Source organism: Grampus griseus, assembly GCF_964374135.1.
Source record: "Grampus griseus genome assembly, chromosome: 11".
Lineage (NCBI taxonomy): Eukaryota > Metazoa > Chordata > Mammalia > Artiodactyla > Delphinidae > Grampus > Grampus griseus.
In genome coordinates this window covers 51,227,927-51,246,918 of record NC_139005.1, presented here as the reverse complement: position 1 = coordinate 51,246,918, position 18,992 = coordinate 51,227,927, and the positions used below count along the sequence as shown (strand labels likewise).

General features: G+C 45.7%; 1 protein-coding gene across 2 annotated transcripts in view; it reads right to left on the bottom strand.

Moving 5' to 3' along the window:
* The window catches only part of RASSF3 (Ras association domain family member 3), a 73,233-nt gene that overhangs the window by 18,415 nt on the left and 35,826 nt on the right, over positions 1-18,992 (bottom strand). The window contains exon 1 of one of the 2 annotated variants that reach the window (XM_082665554.1): positions 6,917-7,000. The exons of the other annotated variant lie outside the window; for it this stretch is intronic. The gene's annotated coding sequence lies outside the window, so the exon portion shown is untranslated. Of the gene's footprint in view, positions 1-6,916; positions 7,001-18,992 lie in introns of those variants that run through there. 2 annotated transcript variants of the gene reach the window in all.

Genomic DNA, 18,992 nt, shown 5'->3' with positions numbered 1-18,992 from the left:
TCCACTACCTCCCACTGCACTGATTCCCAATGCACTTTAGAATGCTAAAGGCTCTGAGAAGTCCTGCAGGTGAGAAACCCGCATAGGGTGCACACAGCAAGGAAACCTGAAGAGAACAGACCTTTAATAATGTTTTAAGTGTGACATGAATTAATTATGAGCAAACGGGTACATTATACAGGTACAGATATTTCTTTTCTCATCAATTATTCACTTCGTGAGTAGATTCTGTATTCATTAGAATATATTAGCATACCCAAACCACATCTGTTGAACCCAACAATTTTAAACAACCTCTTTGTCCGCAAGGCTACTTGTTAAACAATAACAAAGAGAATGTCAGAAGGGAGTCTAGATGGGTATTTTAGAGGACTTCTAAAAAAAAAAAATGGGCCGCAAAAACAACTGGGCAGCAGCCTTATAAGGACGCAATACTGTACTAGCCTTCTCTTACATGCACTTGTGAAAGAGAGAGATGGAAAGATCAAAGTCTGCCATCTATTGCCTTTAAATCCTCCCAGCCTTAGCCCTACCACTGCACTGCCCTACCACTCAGCCCACTTATCTCTCCTCCAAGAGTACCATGTGCTGCCCCCCCACTGGCCCCCCTCACCTTGTGACCCTCCCAAGGGTCACAAGGCCACCCCACCCAGGAAGCCATCCTAACCACAGCAGCCTCAGGAACCCCTGCGCTACCCCATCAATTCAGACTTAGCATCGCAGCACCTTTTACAGTTTGCTGTTTCCTGTGTTTACTCTTGCCTCCCAACAAGTCATGTTTTTAAACCTTTCACTCCCAGAACTGGAACGAGCTGGATGCTGGGAACCTAGGAGGGAGCTCTATCCCTTTTCACCTGATTCTGTCTGGTCCCAGAGCCCACAGCTACAAGACTGCATTTAAAACCCGTCCTCTTTTGTATATCTTATCGATCTGCATCGTTTTGTTTGCTTCTCAAAACTGAATGCGTCTGCACGGGCACACAAAAGGCCTTTATGGTACCAGATACAAAGTCTGATACGCTTCTGCTATCCATCTGCACCATCAAAGAAGAGAGTCCTTCAAAGCATGCCCCTCGAATACCCCTGCACACCCAGGGCAGGAGAGCAGGCCGAGGCCCAGCATGTTAATAAGATTAATTGCAGTTGTGATACACATTAAAAGCGTTTCATCTGGGCCTTCCATGACCTCACTTTGTAAACCCCCCAGTTACCAGTCTGCCATACCCTATATGGTTGTACTTTTAAAACCGGGTCGCGTGCCAATCGTCAAACAGCCACTCATTTGTTTGGAGCCAGAAAACAAACTTGGAGGTGGACCAGTCTCCCCAGCGTGCCCCAGCTGGAGGTCCCAACCTCAAGGCATACCAGATTACACTCCGACTTAAAAATCCCAGTTTGACATGTTTTCAAAGGGAGTCAATTAAGATGCTATTCATTTCTGAAAGGTGATACATTTCACAACTGGCTTAAGTTTCTTTAAATTCTAGGCAACAAAGAAAGGAAAGATTATGAAAGGCCTCAGAGCCAAGCACATCCAAATCCCGCTCGATAATTAGAAAAAGAATGTGGCCTGAGGTGAGCCAGCACTCCTGCCCCTGCCCCCACCCCCCTCTGGCCCCCCTCTCTGAGATCTCGGTAAGAAGAGACTCAGGTTTCCAAAGGAAGGCATGGCCTCAAAAACTCAGTTTCCTTGATTAAGAGAGCATTGGATTATGGTCCCTTTCAGCAGTAAATTTTCTAAGATTCTGTACCATCTACACCACCACCCTAATCAAGTACTTACGAAGTCCACTGGGCAGTAGGAAGATTAGTGGGAAAAATACATATAAGAGATGGCTGAGAACCCAGGAGGGAAGGGAGACTGGCACTACAATGTCGAGCAGTGACATAACGCCCACCCTAAATTTGAGATTAAGACCCGTGTTACTGCTCAAGGCTCTGCGGGTCACCCAGCAGCCGTCCATTTCCTTTGGCAGCAATTAGGAGCCACAGCTCCCTAATTCAGGTTACCCCAGGGACAAGAGGGGCTCTTTCAAAGGTCAGGGTGTGGAGGTCAGGTCTGGTGACCACCACATCCCTGGTGAAACCTTGGAACCTTGGCAATAAGGGGAGGTTCCAGAGAAAGGAAGTGAGCAGGCTCGTCTGGAAGGAAGCCAGACAGGAAGTATGAAGGAACACTGCAGCAGCCAGGGAGGAGGCGGGTGGAGCCCATCTGGGGGACGCAGCAGGCTCCAGCTCCACGACAGCAGGGATCCGAGACTGAAGCGCAGAGGCCTGCAGACCAACGGAGTCATCCCCCTGCCAGCTGCAACCGAATCTGAACAGAGGACGGAGAGCCTCAAGCAAGTAAGAAATGTCTGTAGACCAGCACTCCAAGAAAAACTATCAGGAGCAAGCTTGGTGTCTTCTTCCTTGCCAATTATAATACGGAGTCTAAGTTGCCACCACAGGACCTCCCTGGTGGTGCAGTGGTTAAGCATCCGCCTGCCAATGCAGAGGACACGGGTTCAAGCCCTGCTCCGGGAAGATCCCACATGCCGTGGAGCAACTGAGCCCTTGAGTCACAACTACTGAGCCTGCGCTCTAGAGCCCACGAGGCACAACTCCTGGGCCCACGTGCCACAACTACCGAAGCCCACGTGTCTAGAGCCTGTGCTCCGCAATGAGAAGCCACAGCAATGAGAAGCCCGTGCACCGAACGAAGAGTAGCCCCCGCTCACCCCGGCGCAGCGACAAAGACCCAACGCAGCCAAAAATAAATTTTTTTTTAAAGTTGCCACCACAGAATAAAAGGAGACTTAAAAGCAACTTAGATTCTCCATTTTCAGGTGACAGAGTTTAAAAACGTAGATGACAACAACTTGTTCAGGTTGACAACGTCCAGGGAGACAATCACATCCAGCTCCTCTAAGGCCTGGATTTGTAAATCTTCAATTCTTACTCAGTGCAGCCCTACTAATGCACTAGTCCAAACACACCTGTACAGCTCGCTCTCGTACCAACTGAGGTGCCGAGATAGCACCACAGGAGTAGGGAGAGAATCGGCAGTCCTTCCAAGCCACGTGTCCAGACCATGAACATTTTATTTTAATAGGCAACGGTGAAAGTCTGAAGGGGCCCATGAGGAGTTAAGCTGTTTTATATCACTCTTGCTCCCATTAATTCAATCCACAGCCTCGTCCTGAATTCTCCTCCCCACCGCACTCCACACTGCACTCCAGATGGCTCTTCTGATTAGGTCTGTTCATAGCCCTTAAAAGGCATGGCTGAAGTACCAAGTGTACGAGGACTCATTCTTCGGTACCCATGTATTCTTCACAGGCAATACATGATGCGCTCCACTCTCAGAAGGACCATGATCTGTGCAGAAAATGGGCACACGGAGAACATTTACAGATTCAGCTCTACCTCAGCTGTCCCGGGTGTGGGTTTTATCTGAGGAATCACCTTCCTCCTTCCTACCAAGGAGGTGACAGGACTCTGGAGTAATTAAAAGATAAGTCAGAGCAATTCATACAGAAATCAGGGGGATCAGTGCCCTGAAGAGCCTCACACAAGTAACTGCTAAAGATACTCTTTTCTACAGAAATCCCTTCTTGCCCTCCTTTTTCGCTGTGGATGGGGTGAGAAACACGGAAGACTTCAGGAGAAGACTTTCGGCGGAGTCTTCCGTCAGAGTCAGAGTCTTGGGGTGAGTCAGGTGACACCCACAGACAGGCCAGAAGAGAGACTAGGGAGGCAGACCCCCGCCCCCCACCAGGTGACCACCCAAGGGGCCTGGCACCCCTGGGCCACGCCTCCCACCTCACTGACCCCAGCCAGGGGGCTCAATCCCGGCCCAGAAGGTGCTGAAACAAACACTTTGAGAACTTCACACTCTTCTCAATACACCTCCCCCATTCTGCTTCCCTTTCCTTTCTGCTCTTCTTCCAAAACTGGACGGGCAGAATTAGCCAAGCCAAATCCCTGGAAGGGGCTGAGCAGCAGGGGGATGGAAGCAGCTGCATCCCCCAGGTCCAGATACCGCGCCACACCCTTCACACCTGACTCACAATTCTTAAAATAACTTGTGATGGGGAATCACTCTTATCCCTAGTTTGCAAATAGGAAAATGGAGGTTTAGAAGAATTCATGGGCCCACGAACACGCAGTTAGTGCAGGGGCTGAGGTTCACAGCAGGTCTGTCTGATGCAAAGCCAACTCAGTCAAGAAAGGAGAAAGAGGAGAGAAGGACCCGTGGACAAAGGCAGTGAAAGTGCGTGGGGAGACCCTCAGTTTTGGGCATCACTGCTTCCGGAGGCTCAGGCGTTTGATACACAGTATTCATCTTGAGTTTCAGAGGCTGAGGTACTAACACAACCAGCAATTTACTAGGGAATTGGTAAACTGGCCAGGTCCACAGAGAATCAGTTTAAAAATCACAAACTATATGCCCAACGTTAAGGAAATGGTTAAATACTTTCATACACCTTAAGAGGGACCATACAGGAGCTGTTAACATGAAGCCTACAGAGAGATTTTAACGGGGGAAAAAAAAAAAACCAGAGGAGAAACTGCACATCCAGTATTACAAACTGTGCCTCAAGACTAGAAGGAAATATTCCAAAATGTTAAGAGGGTTTATGCCTGATTGGTAAGATTTGAGGCTTTTTTTTTTCTTTCTGTAAAAACTTTTACAAAATTTTCAAAAACTTCTCTGGTCTGTATGACTGTTAACCGGGGAGGGAGTGGGGAGTAAAATCTAGTGGGGTGGGAGAAAAAGACTTTCATGTATTAAAAAAAAATTAAATTAAAAAACAGCCTTGGAAACAAAAGTAAACAAAAGCAGTGCAAACACTCTGCCAGAGTGACTGAACACACTTTGATGTGCCGACTGCCCCTAACGGTACAGCCACCCTCAGGGAAACAACTCTGACATTGAGAACAGAGGCACCGAAGTGACAAAGCTAACATGGGCAGCCAAACGCACTTACAGAGGTCAACATATGGAAGTTGCTGGAGAGAGCAAACTGGAGATCTCCCAGGTGACAATAAGCGACTGCGGTCTGGAAAATAAAGGTTTCCCTAGCTATTTAAAAAAAAAAAAAAAAAAAAAAGACTGCTATTGCCAAGGACTGACAAAAGGAAAAGTAGCTTTTTAAACATTACCCTATTAATGGACTAATTTATAAATAAAAGCTGTATTCTAGTTACCCTGGAAATTGAATTGTCATTAATTGGCAGTGGGGGGGAGGGGTGATTTACAAGCAATTTAGATTTTCTTTGTTGTGCAGGAATGTTTCTGTCACTTGCACAAGGGGAGGGCTCACACATCCTCCAGCTCCGTTTTCCTCCAGGCGTGCACAGGAAGCCCAAGGCCTGGAGGAAGCGCCCTCCCACCCCGCCTTTCCTCAGTACTAGGCGTCCTCGGCAGCCCGGCTGCCCTGCCCCCCCTCCTCCCCCTGGCACCTGAAGCCGGTTTTGGGGTGCTGCTCAGCTGAGAGGTGTGGGCTATAAAGTGAAAGGCAGACCTGAACTGGAAGAAAGAAGAGAAACTGAAGTTAACTTAATGAATATACTGGCATGAGGGGTCTGAAACAAACATGTGGATCAAAGTTGTGCGTACTTCACTCAACTGAATATCTGGACAGGAAGCAAACAGCAGACACTGCAAGTGGAGGGTCAATGCACAGGATTCAACACAGGATATGCGCCCGCTTGGAGCTGCATCCTTGTCCCCAGGTGGGGCATCGCCTGAAACAACAGTGTCCCGGAGGGCATGGGTAATTGGTTCATCCAGTACATCTAAGGAAACTCAAAGACAGGGATGACATCCCATCACAGCGTACAAATTCTGGGCCGGATCCCTTGCACAAAGGCTGTTTCACCTTTCCACCCCTTCACTTAGGCCACTAATGTGCACACACCACCCCTCCACCCCACACTTTTTCATAGACTCCTCTAACACATGACAAAACAAGGCTTCTCAAACAGCTACTTAAAGAATGTCCTAGAAATGAGAATATTTAGATTTGAAAGGCATTAGCTCCCCAAGGTTAAACAGGCCGCTTTCAACTCCTGACTATAAAATCAATTCTGATGTGATGCAAGTTTTTCGAGGGTGCGTGTGACATGTGAATTTCTTTCAATTTAGGACTTTTCTTCCTTAGAAGCATTTTTTTCCCTTCCAAAACATGAAAATTAAAAGTCAACTTCCAAGTCCCACTCTGCTGAGAACCATTCCCCAATCACCAAGTTATCTGAGGCTCCAAGCCAGATTTTTTTAAAAAAGAACTGGTGGGTTGGTAACTGCCCCAGGCTGGCAGGGTGACATGTGCGATGCTTATTTAAGGAAATGGAGCATTGGCCCAGGTTTTTATATAAGTTTACTTATTTACTTATTTTTAATTTATTGGCGGCCTTGGGTCTTCGTTGCTGCACGCCGGCTGTCTCTAGTTGCGGCGAGCAGGGGCTACTCTTCATTGTAGTGCACAGGCTTCTCATTGCGGTGGCTTCTCTCGTTGCGGAGCACAGGCTCTAGAGCGCAGGCTCAGTAGTTGTGGTGCATGGGTTTAGTTGCTCCGTGGCATGTGGGATCTTCCCAGACCAGGGCTCGAACCCATGTCCCCTGCATTGGCAGGCGGATTCTTAACCACTGCACCACCAGGGAAGTCCCTGGTCCAGGTTATTAAACACAGGTTAGAGCTAATGTAACCCTCAAGAACCCTTGAGGTAGAAAGTTAACCCCACTGTATGGATGCATAACCCCAGGCAAAGGTCACAGAGGTAGCACGTGAACATGAGGCCTGGACAACTCCAAAACCATGTCCTTTCTACGCATACCAGATGGCCTGGAGAGGCCAGGAGAAAAATCTGTTGCCAACTAGCCGGGTGACCTTAGGAAAGTACATAACCTCTCCAGGTGTCATTTTCTTACCTCTTAAAAGGAAAAGAAGGCTTCCTCTCTCCACCCCGTCAGTCTCCGTGCCCACAAGGAAAGAGAATGGGAGCAGTGACTCTGGAAGGAGAGAAAGTGGGCATGCATGCATAGCTGGCCCTGCCCTCTGTCCTCAGTGGGGGCCAGCATCCTGCTCTGACCCTGTAGGGGGGCCATCCCCAGCACAGCACAGGAGGTCAGCCTCGGGATGGCCCCTTGCCAACAGGGATAAGCTGCGTTCTCCACATCGGCTTTATCTGTTACCAGCAGTACAGGTAAATTTTTTGGTCTCTATCCTTATTCCAGTCTTCTCAACTGATTCAGAACTCAGGCAGGGAAATGGGATGTAGTCTGGTCCTGTAAAATGGGAACATGTCTAAGACAGAAATTCTATTGGTCTAGAGTAGAAGCTACAGCCCCCTTCTCTCAAGGAACTACTGATCGAAAGAACACACACGCACACGCACACACGCACACCCCCCAACTGAAAAGCATTTCCCGACACTAACAAATGGAATCTGTTTACTAGGTACACATAATTTCACAAAAATAAATGTCATTTCCCAATCAAAGCAGGTAAACCATATTTTTGAAAGCACAGACATTGTTTTAAAAAGCAAAACACAGGACTTCCCTGGTGGTCTAGTAGTTAAGACTCCGCGCTCCCAATGCAGGGGGGGGCGGGCCAGAGTTCGAGCCCTGGTCAGGGAACTAGATCCCACGTGCTGCAACTGAGAGCCCGCATGCCGCAACTAAAAGAGCCCTCATTGTTGCAACAAAGATCCCAGGTGCCGCAAGTAAGACCCGGCACAGCCAAATAAATAAATAAATAAAAACATTGGAAAGCAAAACACAACTTAGAAATGCACAAAGCCATCTAGGGCTCAGGCAGAGGAGGATGGGCCCTAGAGCTGGAGGAGGGTGGGTGTGAGACCCCGACTTCCACCCTCCTCCAGCTCTCCTCCAGGCAAGGGGCTTCTCCCACCACATTCTGACCTTGTCAACACTTCTGAGCCACTCCCATTTCAACTAGTTGCTCTCCCACTTTCTTTTCTATCCCTACTTCCTTCTTAATTTTCATGTGAAAAGATAAGTCTCTTGCTCAACCTCACCACCAAGTAGCATTTTCCTTTCTATCTGCTGAGTCAACGGACCAATTTTAGCATTCAACAAATATCTGTTAAGCACATAAATATTTAGCCAACAGCTGTGTGAGGCACGGAGACAGGACAGTAAGCAGAGCACAGCATCTGCCCTTCAGGGCAGGGTGGGACATGAAACGTGGTTCTAGTGGAGGATAAAGTGACAGACGGTCCAGAAGAGAGTGCAGGAGAGAAAAATCTGGGGAAGGCTCCCTGGAGGAGGTGAGATCTAAGCTGGAACCTGCCTCAGATATTTGCAAATTCTTCTGCAAAAGATAAAGTCATTCCCAGTTTGCTTCCCCATCAAACATGCTATCCAGAGCTCTAAAACCAGAGGGGAGGGGCTGCAGGCTCCTGATGGAAGGCTTCTGAACACCAGAGCGCCTAGCTCGAATCAGCTAATTTTAGACAAAGAGAAAATACTTCAGCACGCTGCTAAAGGGTATGTTTAGAGCTTGCTTCAGTTAACCACTCTGACTTACCGGTAGTTAGGAAGAAAAAGAGAAAGAAAGACAAGGGGAAGGGAGGGAGGGAGGAAGATTTCCAATTTGTAACAAATAAAAAATGGTTTTCCCTCTTTGTGTCCCATTTCTTTCATCCTAAAACAGAAAATAAACAATCAGCAGTAGGCAATCTGTAACTAATTCCATTCTATACCTAAATACCACAAGTATTTACTTAGTACTTGGGGAAGAAAGTTGACTACAGCCTGAACTTCTCACTGCATGTCTTGAGAAAACACTGAACAATGTAAAACACACATGAGCAACAGGCAATAAATGTGGACAAAATGCTGTTTTCCTTCCCTTCCCAATACCACCCAAGGAGGGGCTTAATCACGTTTCATAACCTGAGAGCAACTGCAGGTCTACCCTATGCTCTTAAAACCTAAAAACTAGTCCAGCCTAAGACCAAACCAAATTCCAAAGTTAACGATGGGAAGTTCCAGAAAGCTCAGCTTTCACGATGCACAATGGCACCTGCGTATTTTCTGCAAAAATACATCAGTCTCGGGGATTTCGGCTGCATCACCCAGTACCTTGCGGCTCCTTCTTCAGATCTGTTACTAACTCAGCCTCATTTCCCTAAAAACGCCCCCTAGAACTAGACAGATTCCCCTTCATCCTTGGATTCCTGTGAGTCTGCAAGGAAGAAGCAACCCACTTTTAGATGGTCACTGCTATTATGTCAATACTAGTTGAGCATTTTCCCCATTCCTTTAACAGAGATTAATGAGTGCCCGACACTGTGCAAGGTGCTTGGGGAAGACTCAAAGACCGGACCCTGGAGGAGCTCAGTGTAGGGGAAGAGGTGGCAGTGCTGGCCAGTTTCTCTGTAATGAACTCCCACTCAGCAACAGTTACTGTGCATGTCACCATGTGTCAGGCGCTCGGGCCCGTGCAGTGACTGCCCTCAGTGGGTTTAATGCCACCGCTGTGTAGGGGGTGAGCTTTATTTATGTTTTGCAGAATCATTTCTAAATTGCAGACATGATGACGTTCTACCCCTTCATACTTAAGCATGAATATCTTAAGAATAAGGTCATTCTCCTGCGTAATCAAAACACCCTTATTATCATACCTAAGAAAATCAATAATTTCGTTTCATCATCCAATATCAATTCCATATTCAGAGTTCCCTATTTGTCCCACAAATATCTTTTATAGCTGTTTTTGATCCAGTCAAGGTTCTTATCTTGGTTTGTTATGTCCCTTTGGACTTATTTTCATAATGCTGTTGCGGTGAGGTTCCTCCCCCACCCCCTCGCCGCAACTAGAGAAAGCCCGCGTGCAGCAACGAAGACCCAACACAGCCAAAAATAATTTCTCTGCGTATTCACTAAAATGTTGGCATTCAAAGAGAGAAATGAGCACAAGTATAAGTGTGGGGAGCAATGCCACGTTCTAGAACTTTAAAGTTTTCATTTGCAGGTAACTGGAGCATTGGGTATATCAAAAGTTCTAAATTGCTAAGTTTAAGGACAGGCAAAGCTGATTCACCACAAATTCCCAACGGCCTGGAGAGCCTCAGCAATCCTGGAGGAAGAGAGCAAGTGAGAGAAATCATGCACATCTCAGCTTGGTCACCAGACACCCTGGGCAGGCCTATCTGTTGTTTTCCAACCGATTTCCTTTCCTGCAAAACAGAGATTATAGGCTGGACTCTCATTCCAGTGAGAACTGACAGTAATCAGCAGTAATCCAGTTATTTCCCAGGGGAACAGATCCATGTAGGAGAAAGCAAAGCTAGAAACTTCCTGGGAATTTTCAGGAAGACTATGCAAATATACCAGACCTTTAGGATTCCATTCAATCAGCATTCAAAGGGCCCAGTACTGTATGCATGAAACAAACAGTGGCCCCACGTTGTAGCCACAGGAGGACTGGGCTTCTGCCCTGCAAAAGGCTGACTGCTTCAAAATGCTATCTTGTATAAGCAACCTCCAACGACTTTTCTGCTCAGATGTTATCTTGATCAATAAAGATCGATCTTTTAACATAATATTTTTCCTTCCTTACTTTCTAAATCTCTTAATCTCACGAAGCAGCCTCAGTTTCTTGTCTGCAAAATGAACATGATATAAATACCTGCCCTCAGGTGGTCTTTGTTCAGAGTAACCAAGATAACACACACAAAGCACCTTATAATGATGGCTGGCTACCATCATTACTATTACTATTATTATTAAAGTTGGTGTTTAATAGTAACATTAAGTGAAAAGCTAACATTAAAAATTAACGTCTGTCAATTGGGCGGTCTGACTGAGGGCTCTCAAAATCAATATTAAGAATGAACAAACTAGTTCTGACAGAAGTCAGATAAATCAGGTTAAATTTTAGCATCTACCTTGTGCCAAACATTCACACGTATATCAATCCCTTTAATCATCACAACAACCCTGTGAGATAATAATAATCATTACACATGTGAGGGACTTCCCTGGTGGCGCAGTGGTTAAGAATCCATCTGCCAATGCAGGCGACATGGGTTAAAGCCCTAGTCCGGGAAGATCCCACATGCCACGGAGCAACTAAGCCCATGCGCCACAACTACTGAGCCTGCGCTCTAGAGCCCGCAAGCCGCAACTACAGAGCCAGTGTGCCACAACTACCGAAGCCCGCGTGCCTAGAGCTTGTGCTCCGCAACAAGAGAAGCCACCACAATGAGAAGCCCGTGCACCGCAACGAAGAGTAGCCCCACTCGCCGCAAGTAGAGAAAGCCCGCACGCAGCAACGAAGACCCAACTCAGCCAAAAATTAATTAATTAATTTTTTTAAAAAAAGATCGAGAAATCATTACTCATGCGAGAAAACTGAGATAGAGATTAATCTGCCCAAATTTTATACAACTGGCTGAGACGGGAGCTGACATTCTAACCCAGATCCATGCAAATTCTGAAACTTGCCACAATACTTCACTGCTTTTCTGATTTTAGAAGATGATTTAGCAGTAGCCTTCAATAAAGTTTCCAGTATAACTTTTAAAACCAGAAATCCATATTCCTTAAACTAAAAAACAACATTGAGAAGTAATGAGAAATTGCAGGTATAAACCACACAGAATAAGCTTGCACTCCTGAATGGAATTCTGTATTTTCTAAAACCCACATTTAGCCACTAGACAAGAGATGGCCAAAGTTTAAGAAAGCACTGTATCTTTTTTTTTCACCAGTCAGCATACACCACATCTTTACTAGATTGTTATCCTCTTCTCTTTATCCATGTACATATTTAGAAAACTGATTGTTCTTTGAAAAGTTTCTTCCTTCTACCTACTGATTCAGTAGATAATCACACAAGGCGGCCTTTGTCGCAAATATTAACTGTGGTTCCTGCTTTAAAAACCTATTTCTCCAAAATGGCCCCAGGGGATGAAAGGGGGAAGGAGGAGAGAAGACTGGGGTGTTTGAAAAGAGAAGTATCAGTGTGGGAAAGATGGGGGGGGGGGGCGGTCAACATTACATCTCTGCTCCAAATTTGGTACTTACGTAATTTCTTCTTCTAGCACTGGGCACTTTTTTCCCAAGAAAGTGGCCCCTCCGGTTTCTATTTAAAGCTTTCAGTTTTATAACAGAAGACACAACACACTGTTAACATATAACAGCTAAAATTTATTGAACACTTGACACTATTCTAAGCACTCTCCGTGGATATCCAAAGACCACACACACACACACACACACGCACGCACGCACGCACGCACCTCTCAAACCTTAAACCTTGCTGTGGAGCCCTCATTCCCAGCCAAGCAAGATCCAGAACCCACCTTCTCCCAGAAACACCACGCCAGGGACAGCAAGGAATTTCTACTTCTACAGAGGGGTGAGTGCTGGCCTCCAGCTAGAGCCGAAAGACCCCATTACACACGGAAACAGCACGCAGCTACATTACAGCTTAAATAATTCAGTGCGCCTTCTCCCCCCGCCACCCCACCCCCACACACACCCCCGTATCTCACCTTCCATGCTTCACTCGGTTCTCTTGAGCACTTACCACTACCTAAAATATCATATATTTAGTCATCTTATTTATTACTGCCTCACCCACAAGAATCTGCACTCCCTGAAGACAGAGATTTTTCTGTTTGGGGATCCAGTCCCGAGGGCAAGTCCTGGTACACAGGTGGTGCTCAGTAAACATTTCTGAACAAAAGAAACAAGGTTTTGGTGGGCATAACATCCATGGAAAGGATTCTTTCTGAGAACCTGCTACATAGCAGATAAGTCAGATAATTTTATCTAAAAAAATGTTATCACCACCGTGGACAAAGAATGTGGCCAGCAAGCCCTCAGCCACTGCGGCACCCCCAGTGGTGCACCCTGAGGGGACTCAGGATGGGAAAGCACAGGATACAGGCTCTGGATAGCTGAGGTGCACATCAACGTAATTATGTCAGTGAGCCAGACTCTTGCACCTTCCCATATATAGAAAAGCACTAAATGCATTAACTTGAGAGGTCTGGTTTTCTTTAATTAACAGTAATCTTTTGGGGACTTCCCTGGTGGCACAGTGGTTAAGAATCTACCTGCCAATGCAGGGGACATGTGTTCGAGCCCTGGTCCGGAAAGATCCCACGGAGCCAGAGCCACAGGGCAACTAAGCCCGTGCGTCACAACTACTGAGCCTGTGCTCTAGAACCCATGTGCCACAACTACTGAGCCTTGTGCCACAACTACTGAGCCCGTGTGCCACAACTACTGAGCCCATGTGCCACAACTACTGAGGCCCGCACACCTAGAGCCCGTGCTCCACAACAAGAAAAGCTACTGCAATGAGAAGCCCGCGCATGCGAGGAAAAGTAGCCCCTGCTTGCCTCAACTAGAGAAAGCCCTCGCAGACAAAAATAAATTTATTTAAAAAAAAAAAAAAAAAACACAGTAATCTTTTGATGTTCCAACTACCTGGGGCTTTTTGTTTCTTTTGCAAATATCCTGGCTCCTCCCTTAGCTCTTCATACCTATCTAAGAGGCTGCCTCCCAGGCTTAAGTCCTCAGTAGGTCCACCAAACAAAACATAATTCTCAGCTTTTTTTTTTTAATTTTTTTTTTAATTCTCAGCTTTTAGGGTGTGCATTTGTTTCAGTCGACACCACTTACACATGAGCATTCTGAGTTGAACTTGTCGCTGCTACAGTTCAACTGAGTAGTGGGGCCAGAATCCGGACGCAGGGCCTCCTGCACAAGGGCTCTTTCCCTTTGCAAGATGCATTCTTGACTGTCAAGCCTCAAACTCAGACACAAGCCCTCGTGACACACGTTCGCAAGTGAGGAACCGCCAAGGGACGTTCCACTAACCAGACTACAGATTTCAGCGTTTAACAAACTGCAAGACAGGACGCTGATGGGGCGAGAAAGCCGGGTGACTGCCTTCCAAGTCCTCCAAACTCAAGAGGCCGGAGAGCCATGTCCTTGACAAGCCCCTCCACAAAGGAGATTTCCAAACCAGAAAGAACTGCTGGGATGAGAGAGGCAAGTCAGCAGAAACAAAGTTTGCTCAAAACAAAACCAACAGCTTCCCTGAAAGGAAGAGATTTTCCAAAAACGTATCCATTTTGTCTAATTTCCAAGTTTTCTGAGTTGGGTGTATATTATTTTAGTCATTGGGGAAAGTCTATTTTAAAAAGAAACTCCCTTTTTTTTGTTGTTGTTGTTGTTTGTTTGTTTTTTGCAGTACGCGGCATCTCACTCTTGTGGCCTCTCCCGTTGCGGAGCACAGGCTCCGGACGCGCAGGCTCAGCGGCCATGGCTCACGGGCCCAGCCGCTCCGTGGCATGTGGGATCTTCCCGGACCGGGGCACAAACCCATGTCCCCTGCATTGGCAGGTGGACTCTCAACCACTGTGCCACCAGGGAAGCCCTCCCTTGCTTTTATGAGGAAAAACAAATGATAGTGTCACCCCCTATTTTTTAAATATATATATTTGTGACCTATTCCTTAAAGGTCAAGAAATTTGAGTATAATGACAAAGTAGTAGCCTTTGTCCCTCATAGCTAACAGCACCAAGCCAGGTTCAGGCAGCAGTTTTCTCAAGACACGGGCCAAAGCCAAGTCCTCAGTATTCACAGCTTTAAACACAATGAGATAGCTCGTTACTCGCTTCCTTTAAAATGCCTGTTACAATGACTTCTAAATGTAACTGGTTAAGGAAAAGGGAATTGTGAGCAAGTGGAAAGAAAGAAGTATCACTAGTGCGGTTATTTTCTAGTTTTCCTTTTCTGGAAAAAAACAGAGGACTTGTTTCCAGCAACATTAGAATAATAATTCTTACCGTTTGATTTTTCTAAACATCCTTTCAAATTTTACTATATTCTGAATTGCTGCAAACCACCACACACACAGAGTAGAAAGGTGACAGGAAAATAAACTGTTATTTACTTGTATTGTGAAATTCATAAACAAATCTCAAATCAGAATAAAGTACTCCACAAAAACAGGTCCCTCCCTTGGGACTTCCCAGGTGGTGCAGTGGTTAAGAATCCGCCTGCCAACGCAGGGGACATGGGTTCGAGCCCTGGTCTGGGAAGATCCCACATGCCGCAGAGCAACTAGGCCCGTGCGCCACAACTACTGAGCCTACGCTCTGGAGCCTACGAGCCACAACTACTGAGCCCCCGCGCCTAGAGCCTGTGCTCTGCAAGAAGAGAAGCCACCACAATGAGAAGCCCGCGCACCGCAACGAAGAGTAGCCCCCGCTCGCCACAACTAGAGAAAGCCCTTGTGCAGCAACGAAGGCCCAACGCAGCCAAAAATAAATAAATAAATTTATTTAAGAAAAAAATTTAACTGTGTCTTTCTTCTGTTACCTCAGGAAAGAGTAGCCATCAGATGGATTACCTCACCATCATCCTGGTGGTTCCTCCAGCACCATGAGGAATTCTTTCTTCCATGAAGAATTTTTAAGCTAGCAACAAGTCTTACTCTTCTAGAGACACTGTGTCTTTTCAAAGAGTACCTCTGCAATTATCAAATTTCAACCACAAGCTGATTTTACCACTTTAAATTAGGCTTCCAGCCATCTTACAGTCAGCCCCACCCCACCCCCATCCCGTACTACCTAAATAGTGCCACCCACACTTCCTACCACAGATGAGCACAAGGCAATGCCACATTTAAAAAAAAACAAAGCAAATGCACCTCTCCCAACCTCCTTCTGCATTATAAATGCCTTGTGGGCACCCTTTTGTCCTTCTCCAGTGCCCAGCCCAGCTTCTGGAACACAGGGGATGCTGCATGAGGGGCTGGTGAAAGGATCAGAAAAAAAGTGGACCTTGGTTCGTTCTCTCTCTCTCTCTCTCTCTCTCTCTCTCTCTCTCTCTCTCTCTCACACACACACACACACACACACACACACACACACACACACACACACACACACACACACACACACACACGACAGCAGCAGAGGCAAGGTCACCAAAAAAGGTGTCCAGTCTAGTAGAGAATCCAAATACCCTGTCTCTTCCTTTTTCCCTCTCACTTTATTATTTTTTTATTGTGGTTAAATAAACCTAACACTGAACTTATAACATTCCAACCTTTTTTTTTTGGCTGTGCGGCACGTGGGATCTTAGTTCCCCCGCTGGGGATGGAACCCACGTCCCCTGCATTGGAAGTGCAGAGTCTTAACCACTGGACCACCAGGGAAGTCCCCATTCTAACTAACCATTTTAAGTGGTCAGTGGCATTAAGCACATTCACACCGTTGGGTAACCATCACCACCATCCATCTCCAGAATTTCTTCATCTTCCCAAACTGAAACTCTACCCATTAAACACTAACTCACCATGCTCCCCTCGCCCGAGGCCCTGGCAACCACTGTTCCACATTCTGTCTCTATGAATCCGATGACTCTAAGGTGCCTCACCAAGGTGGAAACACACTTATGGGACCGGCATATTTCACTTAGCATCACGTCTTAAGGGTCCTCCATGTTGTTGCACGTGCCACAATTTTACTCTTACTTTGCACTACTACTTTGTTGACGGCCTAGCACTGTCCATAAATTAAGGGACCAGTTTCAGGAAACCCCAGATCTCCCAGCAGGCAGCCAGGCCTATTTCTCTGGTCAGTTTTTGCCTGAGTGGGCCTTCAGCCTGATTTTTCTTATCTCTTGGGCTTACAGCCTCAAGGCTTGTGTAAACAACTTTCACTGCACAGATCTGGGGCCACTCGCTCAGCATTTCCCCACCACCAGAAGAGAAGAGTGTTTGGTCTTTTTTATCTTTTGTCTCAACTACTTTGGGAGACCTGGAGAATGGAAAAAGGAAAGCAGGAAGTCACAGGCGATACTGGAATCTTCTCTGCACTGTGAACTCATTAATAGGATCTTTTCTTAAGCACCCTTATTGAGATATAACTCACATACCATAAAATCCACCCATTTGAAGCGCACACGTCAATGGTGTTAGTATATTCACAAGGCTGTACAATCATCACCACAATCCAAGTTTACAGTTCTACCAACCCGAAAAGAAACCCTATACCCCTTAGTAGTTGGCACCTCCCTCCTTCCCATTAATACGATCTTAAACTTTGTCTCTAGCTGATAGTCTTATATTCCTTCCACATCTCCCGAAGTCCTTAGCAGGCACTTGAAAGTCCCATAAATACTTGTCTACTACCGTCAAATGCATATATACATATTACCACAAATAACCTCAAAAATAATTCCTTCCAGTAAACATTGTGTTCAGAAATTTTGTTGCTAGGCATATCCCAAGATCTCTTCCTCCCCCAATAACTTGGATTCTAGTTAAGAATAAAAGCATTTATGATTTTTAAAAAAGTATGTTCCTAAAAAAGTTAACTTGTTTTTGTTGCGTTTTTTACAATTAAATAATTTTAAAGCAGTTAACAGTGGCTAAGATAAGCATTGCAGGAGAGGCCTCCTCTGCAGCACGTCCAGTGTTCTTTTCTCTGGGCCTTGCCTCACCGACACCATGGGAGACTAGATCTGCCCACCTGTTCTATGGAGATTCCAGCCTCTCTCCCAACAGTAATGACAGTACAGGCTATGAAATGACACATCAATTGGTAATGTGTGCTTTAAAGTTCTGATGCTGTGTCCTCTTAAATAAAGCAATATCAAAGAAATGGGACATCACAGCTTTTAAAAAAACAAAAAAAGGCTAATTATTTACTCATAATCACAGAGAGCTAAATACTAGATAAAAAAATTGTGAGCATTCTGTCGATTTCAATATCTCTGTGGATCTATACCAGTGTTGCTTAGAGGACATCACGGGCCCCGTCCATGAACCAGTTTTGAATTTAAAATCTCCCCGTACCCTCATTTCTCGTGGGAGCCGATTCCTCCTGGGACAGGTACTGGTCTCATTTGTTCTTGACAGTCAATTAATCTTAGCAAATAAGTAATTTTTTTTCAATAGCATTCACAGAAGTTAACACTGCAAGAAAGGAGGCCGGGACGCTTACTGAAATCGTTTACTTGGAAATGAGAGAAGGAAATCTCGGTGAATTCGTTCCAGGTGGAATATAGAGTGTTAATTAAAAATTAGCCACACCACTGGCAAGATCACTATGCCCAGGTAGAAATGACTCCTTCCGGTGCTACTAAGTGACAGAGGAAAAACTACCATCTGGCACCGGAGCAGGCAGAGGTTTTTCCAAAATGGACTTGCACATGATCCAGAAAAGGAGCTCCACTAAAAACTGCCCTCCGCCAACCTGGTGATGCTTCAGAGTCAACCTGAGCTGGGTCATCATCCTCAGACATCACTCCGTAGGCATGCTGGTGGTGGCTGAAGATGCCAGGACTTCAAAGATAAGAGAATTACATACTGAAACAAAGATCTCCAAGCACCGCACAATTAGGTAATATAAGTATGGGATTACTGCGATAACCTTGACATAATTCCACATGTTCAAGGACCTCTCCTGGAGGTAAGAGGCAGCAAAAGACAACACTAAGTGAAAAGTGCAAAGGCCTCATTCATCTCAGTACTGGACGGTCTCCGAGTCTGAGTGCCGCTCAAGCACTGGCCAGGCAAATAAATTAATCTGTCTCCTCTACAAAATGGACATAATGCCTGTAAACCATGGTCCAGGGATGTGTGTTTTAAAAAGTCTGAGCACCTGCCATGAAGAAAAACACTGTGCTATATATATAGCACACACTGAAAGATATAGAAGGTTTAAAAATGGAAGTGTCTTTAAACAAGTCACAGATGGGTTTCTATAAAGCAAAATAAAAATACACTATCTATTCAGAAAATTACATTATTCAAGAAACCGTAAGATTACAATGTTTATTCTGACATTAGAAACCCTGTCCTCTAGTTTTTAGCTAAGATACCACCCTTCCTCATCTCTATTCAATAAGTGAAGAAAAGGAAACTGCTGTTATACTGAAAAGCATAGTAATCTATATCGAACCACCGACTAGCTTGTAGCAAACTTCAAAACTGTCTTCG